The sequence below is a fragment of the Calonectris borealis genome, chromosome 8 (assembly GCF_964195595.1).
Source record: "Calonectris borealis chromosome 8, bCalBor7.hap1.2, whole genome shotgun sequence".
In the NCBI taxonomy this organism is placed as follows: domain Eukaryota; kingdom Metazoa; phylum Chordata; class Aves; order Procellariiformes; family Procellariidae; genus Calonectris; species Calonectris borealis.
The window spans coordinates 5,281,536-5,301,650 of NC_134319.1; the positions used below are offsets into that span (position 1 = coordinate 5,281,536).

Consider the following 20,115-nt stretch of genomic DNA (forward strand, 5'->3'; position numbering starts at 1 on the left):
ATCCCACTTGACGTTGTTTGTCTTCCTTTATATACCTAAACATGAGAAGAGTTCTGCAGAAGTTGGGTGTAGATGTTCATGGTGGAGTGTGATAAATTGTTTTCAAGAACTATATGCTGCACTGGCTTGTGATGGCTTTCAAAACAGAAGAAAAAAAGATCTTTCTTCAGGTGCTTTTTTTATCAGTAATTCCTTAGCCACAAGATCTAAATGCAATTATTAAAAGGGAGTAAAAGAACAGGAAGAGCTAAATTCAGTGCACGTAATTCTTCTGCCGGGTGTAGTGCATAGGTCCATCTGATTTCAGCGTGAACTTTGTAAAGTTGCAGTCTGCAGTAGGATGACACGTTGAGCCTTGAGTGCAGCATGAGGCTGTACAGTGTTTACAGCGATTTTCTTTCCTCTCAGGGTGCCAACAGCCGCCTTTTAGAGAAACCAGCTGGAAGAGCTCTCCAGTAATCCTTTTAGAGCTTGCGGGATCCGCGTTTAAGTACTCCTTTTGCTGCTTTTCTCTTGAAGACAATTCCTTACGGTAGGATCAGTGTGATCAGATGCATTATTGCTGAGGTTTTGTATAGGACGTGCAGCCTTTCCTCCAGCACTAGGATGCCACGTGTATAAAGCCGTCGCCCCAGGGGGTAAGCTTCTAGATCCCCATTGCCTTGAACTTGAAGGTGGTCACACAGGAAGGTTTTTTGTGGGTGTGCTCTCTCGTAACGCTATGAATGTGTCTCTTCTATAAAGACACGGGCTTTGGTTTAGTTTCGTAATATTGCCACATTTCTGGGTTTCTCTCTGATATTTATTCTTCGTGTCTGCCCTCCCCCATTGTGTGTTGGTTTGATGTAAGTGCCTTAATGGAAAAGCAATTGCTTAGGGAAATACAACGCCTATCAACTGTCTGATCACAGCTATCAGTTCATGGAATTAAGCTGAGACTGTGTCAGTGTAAAGGCTCCATGAAGACAATTTGCTTCATAAAATTCATCTTGCATATCATGACTCTCTTTGTCCGTAGCGTTCAGAAGCTCACTGTTCTTTTCCCATAATCTGCGCAACAATAACAGTTAGCGCTTGCATCCGCAAATCAATACGCAGGCTTTAGCTCCTGACTGTATGAAAGTTGTGTTATAGTATTAAACAGTAACCATTACCTTTCATGCCTATAACTGATCGTTGTGTTCTGTATTTCTGTCAAATTTGATGACAGTCACCTCCTGAAGCTTTAACAAAAGGCAGAAATTCCCCCAGTGCTTCTGGCAATTACACATTCATCTTCGCGGAGACAGAAGATTACTTGCTGATTCCTGTTTGCTGATTCCATTATGTATGCTCCAGTACATAATGGTTTGTTAATCCTTTAAAACAGTATAGCTAGAAATATTCTTCCGAAATTATACTATTTTGGTTCTTTTTAAAAAAAAAAAAAAGCGCCATCTAAAATGATGAATTCCATAGAGTCTCTTATAACCACTGGGGTTTTAAATGTGATCGCTATCAGGAAACGTATCATTATAGTAGCTGGACTGTGTGCTCTGTGGTGAACTGTTTCCTTTTGAAGATACTCATTTTCCTTCCGTCGATTTGCTGCGATATGCTTGCCGTCTAGCCGGACAAGAGTAATAGTGGTGATGAAGACAGCTTGGTGTTTTATTGTGCTCTGAAATAATTCCATTAAGATCTAGTCTCTTTCCTGAGATGAATTCCTGTTTTCTCTTTGCTGCGGTTGCGATCACTCAGCTGCAAGCTTCACCCGCAGCCCTGTCCCGACAGAGAGCCGTGTGCTATTTTGGCCCTATTAAAGTCAGGTTTTACACCCTCGTTAGGTTGCACCTCAGCCTTGCTTGCAAAAAATGCAATGCTGAATAGTACCGTGCTCTGGGATTAGGACCTGGAAAACAGAACATGATAAAAAGTTTGGCCTGGTCTTGCTTTGTACTTCGGCGCAAACCTCCCCCTGCTAAGCTCAGCCCTGCGCTCTGCAGCGCTGTTCCACCCTGCACCGCTGTGCGCAGCTCACGTGCCCACGCTTTGGAGTTAGCTTAGCAAGCAAAACGCATTCCTCATGGAAAAATGGCCATAGCAGTCACTGAGAAGCCCGGCATCGCTTTCCCTCGCGCCTATTTTACGTTCCTTGCGTACGTGCTTGGCTCTCGTGAGGATGGCGGTGATGCCATCCCGTGAAAGGTCGCGGCTTGTGGCTGCCACTGTGAGTTTGAAGGGGCAGAGCAGCAGGAGGTCCCACTCTGATCCCGTCCCTGTTGTACTGTCCGGGTATTGTCCGTACAAGCTGTAATAGAGAGTCCTTTCCCTGTAGAGCTCGCAATCTCATAGACGAGACAGGGACGGTGAGAGTAATAATATCCATCTTCTGCAGATGGGGAAAAGAGGCGCAAAGAGATTAAGCCCGAGGTCGCAGAGGAAGTCTGTGGCAGGACCAGGAATTGAATTCGGCTCTCCCGGGTCTTCGTCCAGTGCCTTAATCACAAAACCCGCCCTCGCCTCTATGCTTTTCTATTATTTAATCAGCTAAGAAAAAAATGCAAATTGATTTAATTAAAGGAGAGAGCAAATTTCTAATTTCAGCCTAGCTTCGTTCTACGGTTATGGAAATTTTGAAGAATGGAGAAAAAACATCTGTAATTTCTTTTCTCCACAGATGTGTTTTCATTTACACAGCTGTGCAAAAATTGTATTTATATATTTTGTGACGTATAATTTTAGCCTAGAAATAGATCTGATGTTGGACTACCAAGAGGTGTCATTTTCTGGCTTGCAGAATAATCCTCTTTCTGGCAAAAAGTCGGTCGTGTTTCTTCCCGCAGACATGGTTTCTTCCTTTAAAGTGTCTCTCAAAATTATTTTATACTCGATGAAGCAAATCCTCCAAAGGCTTCATTATTCTGATGGTAGCATCATCTGATTGAATATTTCAATCATAAGGTCCTTTGGAGAATTTTAGCAGTTTCCACTCGGGATTTTGAAGGCTTGGATTCATGTGTGTTCCCGAGGTTTTGAGGAACTGGTGTAGGAAATTCGGATAATTTCGGATGCACAGAGTTCATTGGGGAGGCGGATGTTAATGTTTACTCTAGCCATTGATTAGAATACATTAGGTCGCCTCTTTCCAACATGAAAAACACAAATGCGGCTTCTTTGGGCCCTGCTCAGCAAAGCATTTAAGCATGCGGTTATTTTTAAGCGTGCGAGTGTTGTCTGAGCGTGTTCCTGCCACGCGTTATTAGTAAATCACAAAGGTTAATGCAATAAAGTGTCACTCGTCAGATCCAACTGCTAGGGACATCATCAAGAAAGTGCATGCTTCCTGATGCCAGGAAAACACTTAATCTTTGTAGTGCGTGCTGCCCAAGGCTCTCCCGTGAATGCTCTACACCGAACTCCTCTTATTTTGGTTTCATTCTCCTTTGTATTGCCACGTTATTCAGAAGCCGTGGGCCCCGACGCTGCAGGCACTTGGGGACGCGCTTCATTTCTATGCAGGGCAGCAGCCTTGTCGGACAGAACAAGTTGTCGGCGTTTTGCAAGCGTCGGTGAGATCAGGGCCTCTCTGAAGGGCAGAAGGGGAGGAAAGCAGCTTTTCTGCCTTCATCCCTGGTGTTTCTTCCTCGTTCACTGAAAAAATATCTACAGATACTTCTGAAAAAATTCTGTGTTTGTTTTGATAAGTGAGTTCCTACAAGGATGCCAATTTTAGAGCTTTCTAGAGAACTACGACAGCCGTTGGTACCTCGTTGCCTCCTTTCCCCCTTGCATCCCCTGGAGAACGTATGAAAGACGTTGGCATCCACCTTCGAAGAAGGAGCTCCTCAGGCTTATGTTGCCGCCTCTGAATTGCCGTGTAGCTGAGGACTACTTGTTAAGGTTGTTCTGCTTATTTCAGGCTCACATTAGGTTTTATGAACTTTAATGAACAGTAAGTAATAAATTTGCTGAAGAAATTGGGTTAGCCTGTGATTAACATTCAGAGTGATGCAGATGAGTGTACCAATGATGGGAACATGTGCTCACATCACGATGAAATGCAGATGAGAAGCCCTGGAGCAAGCCCAAGGATGTGGGCCAGCACAGTTTCATCTCTGTCAGCTTTAATCTGATCTAAAGTGCGAGTGCTACCGGCCTGCAGAAGGAATCTCAAACCCTGGGAAGACCTAAATACAACTGTTGTTTTCTATTAGAGGCGATTAAAATATTTTCTTTACAATCAAAGCTCCACAACGTAAAGGCGCAAGACGCTGTATCTGAAAAACAATATTTCTAGCAGTAGGAAAGAGAGGGGAAAATGGTTGGAAGATGCCTCTTGATTTGGTTTAGCTTTTATAACACGCTGCTTTACTGAGCAGTCATTTTAGTCAATTGAAACCCAGCTGAGCCTCATCGTCTTATGACAGCGCCGTTGTACAGAACAGAGAAAAAAATCCACCATCACCCCCCCCCTTTTAAATGAAGTGCAAAGTAATGCTAGAAAGGGAAAGAATAAATCAATTTTAAGTGGTAATCTATGAAGTTGGACAGAAAATGATGAGAAATGAAGCAACTGGTCATAGGAAATTGACCTTGAAAATGGTGTTTATCTTGCGGATGCAGCGGCAGGGCCCCGCTGCTGCCGCAGGCCGGTGGCTGGGGGGGCGGGGGGGCGTTTAAAGCAGAGTTGCTTTGCTTTGAACCTCAGTTGGGGTTTTGGGGGAGTTTCTTTTAAGACTCTGTACTCCGACGGTTATGCCAGTGGTGCTGCTCGACAGCATCTGGCAGGCAGGATTTATTCCTTTGTGGCAGTCTCGTATTTTACTCTGTTGCTTGAAAGGCTGCGTATGTTTGGGAGCGGTAATTGCCCAGGGTCAGAAGAATGGTCATGATTGTGTAATAGACACATGTGCTAGGAAAAAAGATGGTGTTTTTACCTGACTTAATTTCCATACAAATAAACACATTAAAGTGAGTAAAAGGACAAATGAGTAATACATGTCACCTCTGCTATTTTAAACGATAACACCTACTTACACCAGACGGATGGCTATTGCAGTATTATATACATATTTATTTACAGGAGGGTGTGGGAGGTGGAATATATTGAATTTTCACTGAAACTTCGTCCTTCTTAATGGAATTATTTTAGAAACTCAAACAATTGACAGTGTATTTCCATGATCTGTGTATTCCTAGGTGTCGTGGTTTAACCCCAGCCGGCAACTAAGCCCCACACAGCCGCTCGCTCACTCCCCCCTGGTGGGATGCGGGGGAGAATCGGAAGGGTAAAAGTGAGAAAACTCACGGGTTGAGATAAAGACAGTTTAATAGGTAAAGCAAAAGCTGCGTGCGCGAGCAAAGCAAACCAAGGAATTCATTCACCACTTCCCATCGGCAGGCAGGTGTTCAGCCATCTCCAGGAAAGCAGGGCTCCGTCACGTGTAACGGTGACTTGGGAAGACAAACGCCATCACTCTGAGCATCCCCCCCCTTCCTTCTTCTTCCCCCAACTTTATATGCTGAGCATGACGTCATACGGTATGGAATACCCCATTGGTCAGTTGGGTCAGCTGTCCTGACCATGCTCCCTCCCAGCTTCCTGTGCATCTGGCAGAGCGTGGGAAGCTGAAAAGTCCTCGAGGAGTGTAAACACTACTGAGCAACAACTAAAACATCGGTGTGTTATCAACACTATTCTCATCCTAAATCCAAAACACAGCACTATACCAGCTACTGGGAAGAAAATTAACTCTATCCCAGCTGAAACCATTAGGGTGGATGATCCTTCAGGAGTCCTTCAGATTGACTAAATGCTTTTTGGTTCAATTGACGACGATCTTGTTCTGCCTTTTTTAGCATCAGCTGTGTCCATATGCAACTCATTGTGGTGGGTCATCTCCTGTTCCCAGGCACCTATTTACAGGGTGTCTCAGTTATTCCCAACTAGAACATGAATGTACAAGTAGCCATCTGCCATGCCATGGGGACTTTATGGGTTTGGTGGTCAGCAAAATAACCTGATATTAACACATTGACTTTACTGAAACATTAGAAATCTTTGTGTCAATTCTAATCTGCACCGTACAAGTGGGCTATCTGGTTTACTCAGTTGGTTAATATAATCACTAACCTCCTTCGCCAGCACAGATTCTCTTTCTGCATAAGTCAGATTGCAAACGCAGGCAGGAAGGTCGCTGGGGCTGCCCAGGTGTAAGCGAGACCAGGTCAAAGCCCTTAAGTGCCCTATATTTTGTCTAGTGACCTGTCATAGGCTTCGACTTACACCTGAGCTTCTAAGAAACCTGAGGAATTGCTTGTATTAGCCAGTAAAAGATGTGGTCCAGGCAATACCTGCAAGTAGCAGTTGCTTCTGTTTGTATGGCCAGCATCCACCCTAGCTCCTTGTGTGTAAGGGCTTATTTTCCAGGGTGGGACCGTGCGGGGTTTGGAAATGCTCCAACTCAAGAGGTGAAGGCGTTTCCCTTGGCTGGGAGCGTTTCCTGATCCATTCGGTCCTGCGTGTGTCTGCAGGGATAGGGTCTGGGATGAGCATCCAGAGCAGGCGAAGGGAAACAAAGGGAGAGCGGTGGGAAGGGGGGACGCGGCGGTGCCCGCCAGCCAAGCTCCGGGAGGAGGAGAGGGGAGCCCCGCTCGCTGCAGCTCTCCGTGGAAAACTCGTATTGATCAAGCGCCGGTGACATTCGGGTTGGTTGCGTTATTACAGCACTTGTGCTCTGATGGAAAACTAGCAAATAATAAATCTAAGCAATGTTTTCAGACTGTGCAAAAAATTAAGAATTTCGAAGCAAGCCTTCTGCAGATATTTAAAATTCAGCGAGCTTTTTTTGTCCTGGGTCTTGAGATGTTAATGACTTTGACTAATTGTCAACACCACCAATTACTATGACTGATACCTTATCATTTCCCACAATGAGCAATGTTAATTAAAATTGATTGTGCTGCTGTTCTGGCACAGCAGCAAGTTTCCTTTTCATTTTTTGTTTAAACATGAGCTTATTGTGCCGATTTGGTGAATTAAATAAGGAAAACTCATTATTCTGGTGTTTATTTTTGAAAAGGGGTTTTAAGCCACATTGGAAGCCTGTTACAAGTGTCAAAGAAATAGAAGAGCTTGAATGAATTGTATTTTTGAGTACCAAAACATACACCTAATAATAATACGTAGCACTTTTATACCACAGTGCTTTTCACATGATCACATTTCTGTACAAACGTAACTACACCTATTATCTCTGTAAGGTGGGTAAACACTATTACTTCTGTTTCACAGATATTGAAGCTGCGACGCAGGAGCTTTGATTCCCTAATAGCAGTGCACTTCGAGCTATTCACTTCAATTAGATTACAGATCTCTGTCTTACAGCAACGTGAGCTGGCTAAGTTACGATTGGCAAGACTGGCTTGCTTGAATTTTATACAAACTTGGCCTTTTATTTCTCTCTTACTTTTTTTAAAGTGTGGTTACTTATTTCTCCCAAAGATAGGATCAAGAGTTCCTTGCTGCTGGCCTGCCCTGTGCTGGCTCCTGCCAGTAGCTGTTGATTCCGCACGTGCAGGGCACAGCCGTACAGGAGGGCTGGAGTTGTGCAGCCTCGTGTCCTCCTTTTTTGTGGTCTTTGCTTCATCAGCTGAATCTCCTCGTGTCAGGAGGGGCTGTTCCTTATTGGGGAGAAGCTGCGTGCGGGGAGGAGGGATGGCTGGATTATAGCGTGGGACTGTATCCTGAAACTCGTGTGTTATCTATCTCCTATGCAGCGCTGCAGTTGTGTTCTGAATTCAGCTGTGGTTTTATGTGAACTTTTCCGTGGGGAATGTTTATGGGATATACATCAATGGAAGATGTACGTGGTTTTTGAACTATTCTGCTGGTATCCTCTTCTTAAGTGGCTGATTGCAGTTAATAGCACAAATCTATGACCTTATCCTGTTGGAGATTGATTTAATTTGAACAATTGATTCCTTCCATGATCGATATGTAATGAGTTAATATGTGATAGATATAAATGCATGGAATTGCCTGAGATATTCCTTACTTCCTCCTACTTAGTCCGTAAAATGAGTCAACTACTTCATGGTAGTTATTAAAAAAAAAAGTCTTTTAAAGAATTCGGCATGTTGCACTTCCTCATAAACAAGATCTCTCTTAGGTCTTGACAGAAGGGGAACCCATGTTTGCCTGCATGAGATCTTGTATGAGCAGTTATAGAGGAGTATGTCAATCAAAAAATGTTGTACATTTATTGGGGAAAAAACTTTTAAATGTCTGGCACTTGAAGGCAAGATAAAAATATTTATATTACAGAAACACCAATAGCAAAAATCATATCTGAAAAGTAAATATTTCAGTCTTGAACACTATTTCTTGATTATTTACAGCTACATGCGTTTCCCGTGAGCATTGATTTCTTCTGATCCTGATATGAGCTAGGAGCAACCTTATAAATCTGTAGAGCTCCTTATGCCACAGTGCCGCGACTGACTCCAGCGCAAATCCTCCTTGCTGCAAAAAAGGGGAGGTCCTGCCCTCCTCTTGGTTTGCCTCTCCTGCTCCACCAGTAGTGTTCATAGGGGCCTAGATCAAGTTAAAAATCTGAAAAGTAATTTAAAAATCATAATAAAAAGAAATGTTTTCAGTGGTGACCGGTTGTTTGCTGTGGGGTTTCTGCATGGTTGGGTGAAAGCCAAGGTGGCACCAGGCGATGGGGACTTGGGTGTGGGGTCTCGGAGCAAGCCCACCTCCACCGCAGCAGCACAGTTTGATGCCTAATTGAGCTGACCCTGCAAGCAAGGCCTCATGCTGTCTCTCTAATGGTGCTCTCCTGAGCGTTTCACCTAGGTTAATTTGTTTATGTTGGGAAAGTGCTAGGAAATGGTGCTGGAGAAGCGCAAAGTGTTCTGACTGGACGTAAGCAATCCCCTTTTTTTAGCAGTAAAAGAGCGGTGGTATGTGTTCAGCTGCCATGCTCGGATGGCACCATTATCAGAAGGTAACGTGTTGCCATTAGCACGAGAAGCTGTGAAATAACATGCCAAGTGTGTCTTCTTGAAGCACACATAGGACCTAATTCTCCTCTCATCTGTACTGATGTCTCTCCATGGACTACGCTGAAGTTGCTCACAACCTACACTGTAGAAAATCAGAGAGGAATCATGGATGACTGACTCCCTCAGTGTAACAAGCTGTACGTGGAGGCTGAAGTTTTTACTTTCTTCTCTATTTCCAAATGTCCCCTGGAGTTTTGTTGTGAAAAGTCAGTTATGAAAATTGAGAGTATGTGGGGGGGGGGGATATGTCATTTGGCTTGTGATTTGCTGTTAATTAAACTTTAGTTTGACACATCCTTTATGTCAGGGGATTCCTGATTCTCATCTCGGTGGCCTGGTAGAACGGAGGAGCATCTCCATTGAGATCAATGCTCATTATTATTTTCCTCATTATCATCATGATCCTCATCAGTATTTGTTCTACAACACTGGCTGTGGAACGGAAGCATAGCAGAGATGACCCTCACCCGTTCCTGTTCAAAACCTTTCATTTGTAACAGATAAAAGACACAAAGGCTGGGGTGGGGAAAGTGACAGTGAACTCATGACAGAGAATTAGATCCAACTACTCGGAAGTCAAAATCAGCCTTTCTTTCCACTGCAGATGACGTGATGAGATAATCAGTTTTCATTACTTTCGTCAGAGTACAAGCACTCGCACACAGGTTGACACCTACAGCGCACAAGATGGTGATGGATGTTATCAGACAGGTTTTAGCTGCATGTGCAAGAGAGGGACTCAACGGTAGATGGGAAGGGAGTCTGCCCAAATAACAGGGGAGGCAGAGTAGGAGGATGGTCAAATTTAGTGAATGTTCGCTCGAGAGAGAAAATCTGGCATGGAAGGTAAGGTCCACAGCCTTGACCTGTTCGTGTTTGGTACCCTAAATTGGATTTTGAAAACTGTTCTTCTTTCTCCTCCATTGCAAGAGTGTTATTGTGGGGAAAATGCTCGTTTTGCAGTCTCGGGCCTGACCCGTGGCTTTGGGGTGGCACTGTAGGTGGCAGGGAGCCCAGCATGATTTTCTTGCCTAGTAGTAGCTCCTCCTTGAGGTGCAGGTGGGCTGACGTCAGGACAGGGGAGCTCGGCCTCGGAGGAGAACCAACAGAAGCGAGGTTCAACTCCTGCTCAGCGCCCCTTGAAATAACTTCCTCAGACCCTGTTACGCTCACCACGGGGTGCTGCTGGCATGAAAGGCCGAGAAAGGGCAGACGCTGATAGAAGCATCTGGGAAACAAATTCAGGAAGATTGTCCCGATGTGGAATGACATCTGGGGGCAAATCCAGGGGCAGAAGACGCGACCGACACCCCATTTGTGTCTGAATGGTAATGAATGTAGGGCTGGAGGAAAGCTGGGCTCAGACCGTGATTGCAGACAGACCCTGGCAAGTCAGCCTGCTTCTGGACCTGTTTTGTGCTACATGCGGGACAGCAAGAGAGGCATCTGCACCGACATGTACCTGCGGGAGACCTCAAACACAGCAAGCATTTGATGATCTGACCACCTTGTTTTGCTGGGTGACCTCTTGTAAAATCTGCAAAAAGGACCACAGAAAAAGAGGTGTCCATTCGACTTAGGGACCTGGGTCTTTCTGCTTAAAATGTTTAAAATCACTTCTTTTGGACACTTTGGAAGAGAAGAGACTCTTGCCAACCTGACAGCTCATTTCTTCTGGTTTGAGATGGAGGAGGAGGGGTGCGATTTCTGTAACTCACGTTCTGACAACCAACTGATAATCCCTTAGTGCCGGTAGTTTCTCTTTCTGCTGATGCAAAGTCATCTGGGGGTCAGGAAGCGGATGGAGCTGTTAAGGCTCTCACACAGAAACGATGGGATACAAATGTGTTGAAGTTGTTGTAGGCTGTACCACAGGAAAAGCTGCAGGTCTTTCTTTGGGGAAAACCACAGCTCGGAATATAACAACTATTGAAAGCTTTGGGGTTCCTGGAACAGATCAAAACTAGTCAAGATCAGCCTTACTTCTAGCCTGATGAAAGAGGTGTTAATCCTGCTGCTCATAAAGAATTTAAGAATATAAATGTATGAGCTGCAGCCGGGAAGATTAGAAGAACACTTAAATAAATGATAGAGGCTGAATTGACAGAAAGGCTGTCATGCTGGGATCAACTTTTCTCTCTTCTGGACTAGCCAATTCCCAGCCCCTATAGAGCTTCCAGTTATGGAGGAGCACCGTTGTAATGGTGGTTATCAGGATCCCTGCCTATAGCCAATGTCCAGTGGTCCCTGTCATGCCATTCAAACACCATCTGCAGGTCCTGTACAATGCATTTAACTCTGTGGGATGCTGGTTTGGCAGCAAGCTCTTCCAAATAAACTCTTGGAAAGAAAGACATGCCTGCCAGCGAATGGACAAGTGTGGTGGGTTGACCTTGGCCAGCTGTCGGATGCCCACCCAGCCGCTCTCACTCCCCCTCCTCAACAGGATGGGGGGAGAAAATGTGATGGAGAAGCTCATGGGTTGACATAAAGACAGGGAGATCACTTTTACCAATTACTTTCATGGGCAAAACAGACTCGACTTGGGAATAATTTAATTTTTTGCCTCTTAAAAATAGAGTAGTATGGTGAGAAACAAAGACAAAACCTAAAATCTCTCCTCCCTGCTTCTTCCCAGGCTCAACTCCGCTCCTTCATTCCCAAGTCCTCTCCCTCCTCCTCCCGCAGCAGTGCAGGGTGGGAGGGAATGGGGGGTGGCGGTCAGTCCGTAACAGCCCCTCTCTGACACTCGTCCTCCTCACACTTTTCCCCTGCCCCAGCTGGGCACTTCCACAGGCTGCAGTCCTTCAGGATAAACCTGCTCCAGCGTGAGCTCTCCATGGGCCGTGGTTCCTTCAGGAAATATCCTGCTGCTCCAGTGTGGGGTCTCCAAGGTCTTCAGTGTGGATATCTTCTCTGGTGTGGTCCTATCCATACCTGCTCCGCTGTGTTGCAGATTTGCCCCCACGACCTGAGGCACCGGAGCTCCCCTCTTCAGGAGAAAGCTGCTTCTGCTTGCGGGGGGGTTTGCAGCTGGCAGTGGTGGGGACCTGCGCTGGGTTAGTGGATCCACGAGGCAAAGCGGTGGTTTTGATGCGTTTTCCTGGTGATTTCATAACACCAGCTGCGTCTTGTGTCTGTTGCGTGGTAGCTGTGGTCTCCCCTTCTGGGATTCGTGTTAAGTTGCAAGTGTTTTGTAGGTAATCTTTTTTGTTTAAATGTTTATATAAGGGATTAGCTATATTTCAGAATATCTAAGTATAGATAGCATTGGTTTATAAAACAGAGCATAATGCTAATTTATCGCAGAAACAAACAATGCTGCTTTTTTTCTGAAAAAGAAGAAGATAACATAGAAGAATTAATGCATCACTCAAAAAAAAAAAAAACAAAACAACCCACCAGATTTCTTCCTCCCCTTTCTCTCCGAGGCAGCGGTGGTGGTGGGCGTCTGCGCAGGTTCACCCTCTTGCTCGCTTGCGCTGTGTGAGCGAGCGCTCTCTGCTCTCTCCCTCGAGCCCCGTGTGCTCTCAAGTTTGCTACAGGAACCTGGTTTGGGGAGATGTTTTGGTTGCACCAAAGTGTTTTGTAGGCCAACCTCTGGAGGTGAACTCGCGTCACGTTAAAATGTTTGCTGCATGTAAGAAGAGGTTTGGGGCTGTTACGGACCCAGAGAGGGTGGCAAGCTGCTCTCTCTCGTGTGAGCGTTATAACCCGGTGCATTTGCGTAGCACGTGGGTTAATGGGCCGCGGCTCAGACTTGCTGGAAATTGCCCGTGACAGTAGCACTGCGGTGACGTTTGACCTCTCCTGGCCCTGAACCAGAGCAGTGTCCCCTTTGGGTGAGATCTCTGTTGCTCTTTGCAGCGAGCTACAAGTCTACAGCTTTTTATGCACTTAAAATGGCTGCCGGGGAGAGGACGCACAAAATACTTTCCTCTTGTGAAAACCCCTTTCACGGCGATAGGTATATTTTAGCATTATGGATGTTCCTAACGTACTTTATTGGAAGGCAGCGAGATTGCCAATGTGCATCTGTACGTGCTGAGCAGCTGCTGGCACACAGAGCTGGGTGCTGGGCTGGCTGCGAGGTTCGTGTATGGTAATTTGCCCCTCCAGAGCACGGCACAGCTAATGAGCACAGTCCCTCCAGTCATAGGAAGCACACAGACGCTCATCAGAACAGATCGGAAAGAGCCTCTGCTGACCAGACTCATGAAAAAGCTGTAGTTTGTGCATGGCAAATAGCAGGATGTTGCATATTTTTCATTATGAACTCAGAATCCATACAATTAGGGGTAAAAAAGAAAAGAATATATTTTTATCTATTAAGCCTAATGATAAAATAATACCCAAGGAAAATATTGATCCCTGTCTTGACCTCTCCCTCTTATAAAATAGGAATTTTCATTGTTTCACCAGTTTGTCAGTGCATTGCACGTACTGGAGTTGGCAGTACATCTTGTATGAACATCAGCTCCGCTGTCCTGTTCCCTTCCCTTCCTTCCACCAAGACTTACCTCTTTTTCTTTCCCTTTCCGTGGGTGATGAGGAGTGTGTCTGCTCGATGGACAGAAAGGACAAAATGCCTTCTTGTGACACCAGAAAGAAAATGATCCAGGGAGTTAGGGACGACTAAGCCTTTCATTCGTACCTGGTAAACTGGTTCAAATGATAAGAAAAAAAGAAAACATTTGGGAAATGCTGATAAGATCAGGCTTATCCGGTAGAAAGGTACTGTGGGATGTGGCTGGAAGTGATAGGAAAAGCCTCGGCTTGATGACCCAGCAGGTCACTTGCAGGCTTTCACTCTTAATCTCTTAGAAGTCTTTGAACTTGTCAATAAGAAACGCAGAGAGAGGAACTGGCTTATCTCATTTATTTACGATATTAAAAGGTCTTTAGCAAGGCCTCTCGTAGAAAGCAGTCAAAAAGACAAGGTAGGCGGGTGAAAGGGAAAAGTATAGTTGTGAATCAAAACCTGAAGCGAAGATTAGGTATAACCGGGCAGTTTTCACTATTGCAGAGGGTTAACCCGGGGTTCCTTGTATGTTCCTAAGTTCTATATGATGTCTTTGATCTGGGATGGAGAAGAGGTGGAAGGGTAGCCAGGTTTGTGGGTAACAAAAAACCACTGAGGTCGGTCAAGTCCAGGGAAGGCAGTGAGGAAGGTCAGAACAACCTAAACAAGCCAATAAATACGTGACACAACATCCAAAAAATGTGCAGTGTTAACACATGGCTTTTGCCCACCATCCGGTTTCCGTTTGAATTTGCTACAGTCAAACCAGAAATAAAACAGTCTTCAGTTCTGCAGTCCATGTAGGAGAAGATCTTGTTGGGGCTGCTAATGGGAGAAGAGATGACCTCTCCCTGATAACCTCCCCAGGAGGGTCCGCATTTCAGGAAAAACTGTACCGGTGACGTCAGGCTCCGATTAAGGATCTTTTTTCAGAAGTACAGAAGGGTTAGACAAATACATAGTACCGTCTAAAAAACCAGCGATGGTACTCAACATTAGAGTAGTCCCGTTAGTGAAGGAACCCAAATGAAGAGGCTTCACGTATCAATGTGAACAATTTCCCAAATTACTACTGGGATTTCAGTTAGATTTTCTCCCTCCCTTTAGACATTGCATCTTGTTTCTTTTGAATAGCCGTGTCTGTCCCTTTGTCCTAAACAGAAATTTTGACAAGTTTAAACGACAAGTTTAAAAAATATCATTTGTTTGCTTTGCCTGCTGGTCTGACTGTTGCAGCCGAGTGTGTTCCCTGCACCACTGATTTCAAAGACCATCGCACCTCTGAATTGATGGAGCCTCCTGCTTTCTTTCCCTTCTTCCCTTCCCATCTCTCTGCCTTTCCCGGCTACTTTTTAAGCCAGAGGAGAGCCACGAGATGTCCCTTTTAAAGCCGGGGACTGAAGTCCTGAATGCTGCTAATTAGAAGCCAGAGCCTTTTTAAGGAATCGAAACGTTGCGTTGTTATGATTTGGGAAACAAAAGCTGAATAAGAACTGTAACACTTAACTATGGAATTCCACTTTGTTTTTCTGTAATGCAGGCTAAGCTGCCTTACAGCAATCTTTTAAATGTAATGATTGAGACTATTATAGGAAATACTATACAAAGCAACATTTTTTTTGCAGCCTAAATAATAAGTAGGGCAAGGTTTTAAATGAGGCTAGAGTAATGAATGCTGTACAATAATTCTGATGATAAATTTCCCCAGAGGATAAAGTAGAAGAACAGGCTGTATTTAATCATGCAAAGTTAAAGGAATGCAGACCAACAAATATTTATAGAAATGTACAGGTTTTCTAGCCTTTTCTGAGATATTCTTGCCCCTTTTCACCTGAGAAACTTAGCAGAAATGCAGGTCTTTCGGTGTATAATAATTAGGAGGAGGAATTGATCACATAGGGTCAAGTGTTTCTTTGATGTAGTGCACAGAAATTCCTGCTTCCTTGCAGGCTGGAGGGCTCAAACAATAAGACATTTGTTTTACACAGCTATTTCATTCATCAGCGAGTCTGAAAAGCTTGCTTTGAGCAGATATACAGCGTGTGATGACATATTCTGCAGCTGCTCTTCACCTAGTGTTGACCCAAGGAGGTGCGTCCCCACCACAGAGCAGAGCACTCTGCGGAGATCCTAACTTTGCTCCCAAAAGCAATATCCTTGCCTTCATGCAGTGCTACATGAGAATGATGAGAAGGCCCGTGCATTGTGTTGCAGAGACGTGATCTGGACTTCCACTCCTGAGCAAGCTCGAAGTCTTTGCTCCACACTCCATCACCTGGCGTAGACCTGCCCTTCCCGTCCACATACCAAAACTGTCCTCTTCAAAGGCGGTGCTCCTCGGCTGTGGTTTCTTCTCGCTTCTGCTCTTTGCTGTTTGTCTTGAGGAGGCAAGGACGACTTCAAAAACTAAGACAGTACAAAAGTCACTGCTGACATCTGGCTTAGCGTGTTGTCCGAAAAGCGGATTCGTGCCCGGCATGCAAGTAACCAATTCCACACGCTCAGGAGAGATATTGTTTTATTCAGGCCTGGGTGCTCGGTGGACTTGCCACAAATCAAGCACACCTGGTCTAGTCACCTTTCTGTTTATATCCATGCTTCTCATACATATTTTGAATTTCCTTGTTACATATTCATTACATTTCTGAGAACTAATTATAATATTACATCATCTTAAACACATGTGCACTAAAGCGTTTAGGGTCTTCTTGGGGGTCTCGGGTGGTCTCTGGTGGTCGGCAGGGTAGTGAACTCTTCATGAACTTATTTCCTCTTTACCTTATAGGGTCGCAATTTGTCCCTGAGCCATGCTTGGACCACGTCTGTTTATAGTTTCCATAGCTAAAATTAATTATCACTACTTCTAAAACACACCCCTGTTAGTTACCTAACTTCTAAGCAACAAGTCTTCATTGTTTAAAGTTACAGAAGTGAGCAACATAGAATCCACAACAAACCAAACCATCCATCACCATAGTGCTCTTAAATTAAAACACATACATCTTGATCTCCTCCAATCAAAACCCCACTCACTAGTTTCATCATTCTGGTTTCTTATTAACTGGTCTTTTAACCCAGTTCTGGGTGAGGGCTATACACAGGATGATAACACTTTGAAAATTAATGTTGATTAACATTAACAAGCGTGTTCCTGGTTGTTCTGCGCAGATGCACATGCTTGTGGTAGAATCAGGCAATCATTCCATAAAGCATAGGGTTGGGTTGTTTTATGGTGGTTTTTTTTTTAAATAAGCGTTAAAAGTAGGGTGTTTCAGTGGACTTTAGCTCAACCTATAGCAACATTCACTTGGCAGAGGCAAAAACCTGAAGATTTCTGTTCTGCTGATCAATACGTAAAGCATACATTGATTTCCAATTTAGGTGTTAACTTTTTAGCTCTCAGAAATGCTCTTGGTATCAATTTTCACCTTGCCTGATGTTCATGATATGCTGAACATTATGACAGTGAGCAAGCTAGGATGCAACGTGCAAAGATTTACTTGCCTTGTGTAAGCATCACGGTAGCATGAAATATGGGTATTTAAGGCAATGACCTGAGAAATGCTTTTATTCCAGCCTGGCACAGGCTTCCTCTAGTGTTTCTTAGTCTGTGTAGTCCATCCCTGAAATGATATAATAAACTAATTAATAGCGCTATTTATTACATTCATGTTGTTTTCTCATAATAATTCATTGAAAATGAGCCTGAGGTCCCCAGCGCGGGGTGCTGGATGGCTGGACTTTATTTAAGCAGTAAGACACCGATGATAAGCAGTGCATTCCTATGTGATTATGCCTCCAGCAGTGTTAGGAGGCACAAGGTCAAAAGGCTCAGTGACTTTAACTACCTGAGAAGTGCCATGTAATCCCCTGCAAATGGGCTGTCTACAATGTCTTATTGCTGTATCAGAGAGGGAATTATTTCTTTTTAAAGGCAGCCACATGAATTACCTCTGTAATTGGCACAGGTATGACATCACTGACTGCCAATCAGAAATCCTCTTTGTCTTGGATTTTAACACCTTGATTTCCAGCTCAGGTCATCTCAACAAACTGATTTTGTTAAAATGGTGTTTTATCCTCTTTGTGCTCGGAGTCCCATCTGCTTTTGTGAGGAAAAGCACCATTTGGGCTTTGGGGGGGTGTGTTGGGAATGGCTCTGCAGTAGCGTTTGTGTCATGGTCAGGCACGAAACAGGGACTGCGGAGCCTTTGCAGAGCTGGTGACGTGTAAGCCGTGGCCTGACTTGCAGTGCCTAGAACATGGTGTAGGCTCGGGAACTGAAGCCATCAAGGAAGCCAGGGGAGGGCAGAGGTGAGCCCGTCAGGATCCAGGCAGCATGGCCGGGATTTCAAAATCAATGTGTAGCCATCAAATTCTTTCAGCCTAGCACTGTCGTTTCCTTTTTATTGGCAAACATAACCCCAAAATAATAAAATCATCCCGATTTACAGTTATTGTTGATAAAATAAGTACACATAGGTCACAGCTTTACTAGCCTGAGCAGATGAGCAGGCCACGGGAAGGTATTTGTTTTGGTGATATTGAAGGGCCATAGGCGGTTGCTGCCTTTTTTGAAGGGGGGGATGAGAGACCCCAGATAAGGAGATTTCCCCTTTTTTCTCCCCACTTTAAGCCCCAGCAGAAGAGAAGGTAAAGGCACAGCCCTTAGGAAGCTCTCTGCAGCCCCTTGGGCTCGTTTCGCTGCCTTCCAGCCAGCAGTCGCTCCTTCGGCAGGGGAGAGAAAAGCCTGCACTAAATCCCGTGGTCAGTCCCGGAGGATGTTTTTCCTTTGGGAAGATGGGAACGGATACCAGAGGTCACAGCTCGCCTGCGTCTCACGGCTGCCGGTGGGTGGGATGAGAGCATCTGCGCATGGGAAGGTGCGAAACCCACTGGTCGAGGGGATGCTGTGAAAGTTGCTGTTCAGGTGCAGAGGGTTTTGGGGGCAAAGCGAGAGGAATCATCATCCCGTTAGAGGGCAAAAATTTAGCAAATAGTTTTAGAGGCTTAAAATAAATCTATCTTCGTAACCTGACTGCAGTGCTTTTTTCCTTAGCTATATTATAGAGGTAATGATACCTCTACAGTGAACTCAATTAACCTTCTGCAGCCTTCCGTGTGACAGGGAATCCTAAATCTTCTTTTTTATGAGAGTATGTGCAAGATTTGAAGCTACTCTGAACTTAGCATTAATAAATGCCATTTCCTAATTGGTGCCCATTTGTTTGTTGTTTTTTTTTTTTTTACAGTGAGAAGGACATGGTGGCTGTGAGTGGGATCTAGTGTTCATGGTTGAAAAGAGCTTTCCACACAGGAGTGAGGTAACTTTATAGTATTATTAGTAGTAGTAGTATTAGCGCAAATTTGTTCTTGTGTGTGGGTGCCTTTTGGGGTTTCCTTTGTTCAGTGATGTTATAAGATGATCTTAAGGAATTTAGCTTTGTTTCTTTGCGTTGTTTTGTATAAATGGACATTCATTGCCAGTTAGAACTACGTGACTCTCCTCTGTTTGAGACCTGGTGCATTTTGAGTGTCCTTTGGAAGTGCTACTGGAGAAAGGATAGGAAGAAAAACCTGTGTATTTAGGCTTCCACAGCTCGGTTTCTCTACAAATCTTCCTTCTGCTCTGTGATACATCCTAGTAGGCGCACATCGCATCAGGAAACTCAGTAGTGTTCGCTCCTGCCTCGCTTCTGAGATCTTCGCATGAGCACATGCTGTACGGAGCAAAACGTTTCGTCTGGGAGGGAGGATGTCAGCGATAAATGAGAAAACAAGAGAAATGGATGATCCCCCATAATGCATACCCTATAATATAATCATTGTTGTTTGATAAAAGAGACACTTCTGGCAACTCTCAGTGCCCTGCTAGGTATGTCTGGATTTATTATTCAAAAAGGCACAATCAAATCTCTTCATTCAGTTGACAAATGGGAGCTATTCAATTCAGTATCTGCCTCTTATTTATAGCATATAGTGGGGTGATTTATATGCTAGCTGCAGATCTTCCAAAACAGTTTTAATTAGCAGCGTTGGCTATTAGAATGAGAGTCCTGTAGTTTCCCTGTCATACGCATCCCCTTAAAACTGAATAGAAATCTTACTCTTTGCCAGGCAATGCTCCTCTGGTTTTTTTGTAATGCCAGCAAGAAAACGTACCTGTGCTTTAGTAGCTCAGAGAACGCACTCATGTTTGCAGCTCCGAGGGGGCAGGCAGGGGAGGAAGGTAATGCCATTTATTGCCGTGCCTTGGGGAAACAGGGCAATCCTTGGGGCGTTAGCACTAACATCACACGGGAGTTTGCAGATGTCATAAGTGACTTCGGACAAAGTAAGCGCCAAAGACGCCAAGGCCAGCTGCTCAGGCTGCCGGCACGGGCGTTCCTGGATTCTGCTCTGGATTTCTGTGCTTAGAGGAGGATGGATCTGAGAAGGCAGGAGCCCTCATCTCAGTGTGTCGTGTGGTTGGAGCGTTCACAACATTATTTTTCCTTATGCGTTGTCTGATGATATAAGTAAGCATTTCCCCCAGCTGTTCC

General features: G+C 44.7%; 1 protein-coding gene across 1 annotated transcript in view; it reads left to right on the forward strand.

Annotated features, from left to right (window-relative positions):
- DAB1 (DAB adaptor protein 1) overlaps positions 1 to 20,115 on the forward strand; it is a 472,530-nt gene that overhangs the window by 213,823 nt on the left and 238,592 nt on the right. Inside the window, exon 2 of the mRNA XM_075155691.1 lies at positions 18,826 to 18,897. The gene's annotated coding sequence lies outside the window, so the exon portion shown is untranslated. The remainder of the gene's footprint in view (positions 1 to 18,825; positions 18,898 to 20,115) is intronic.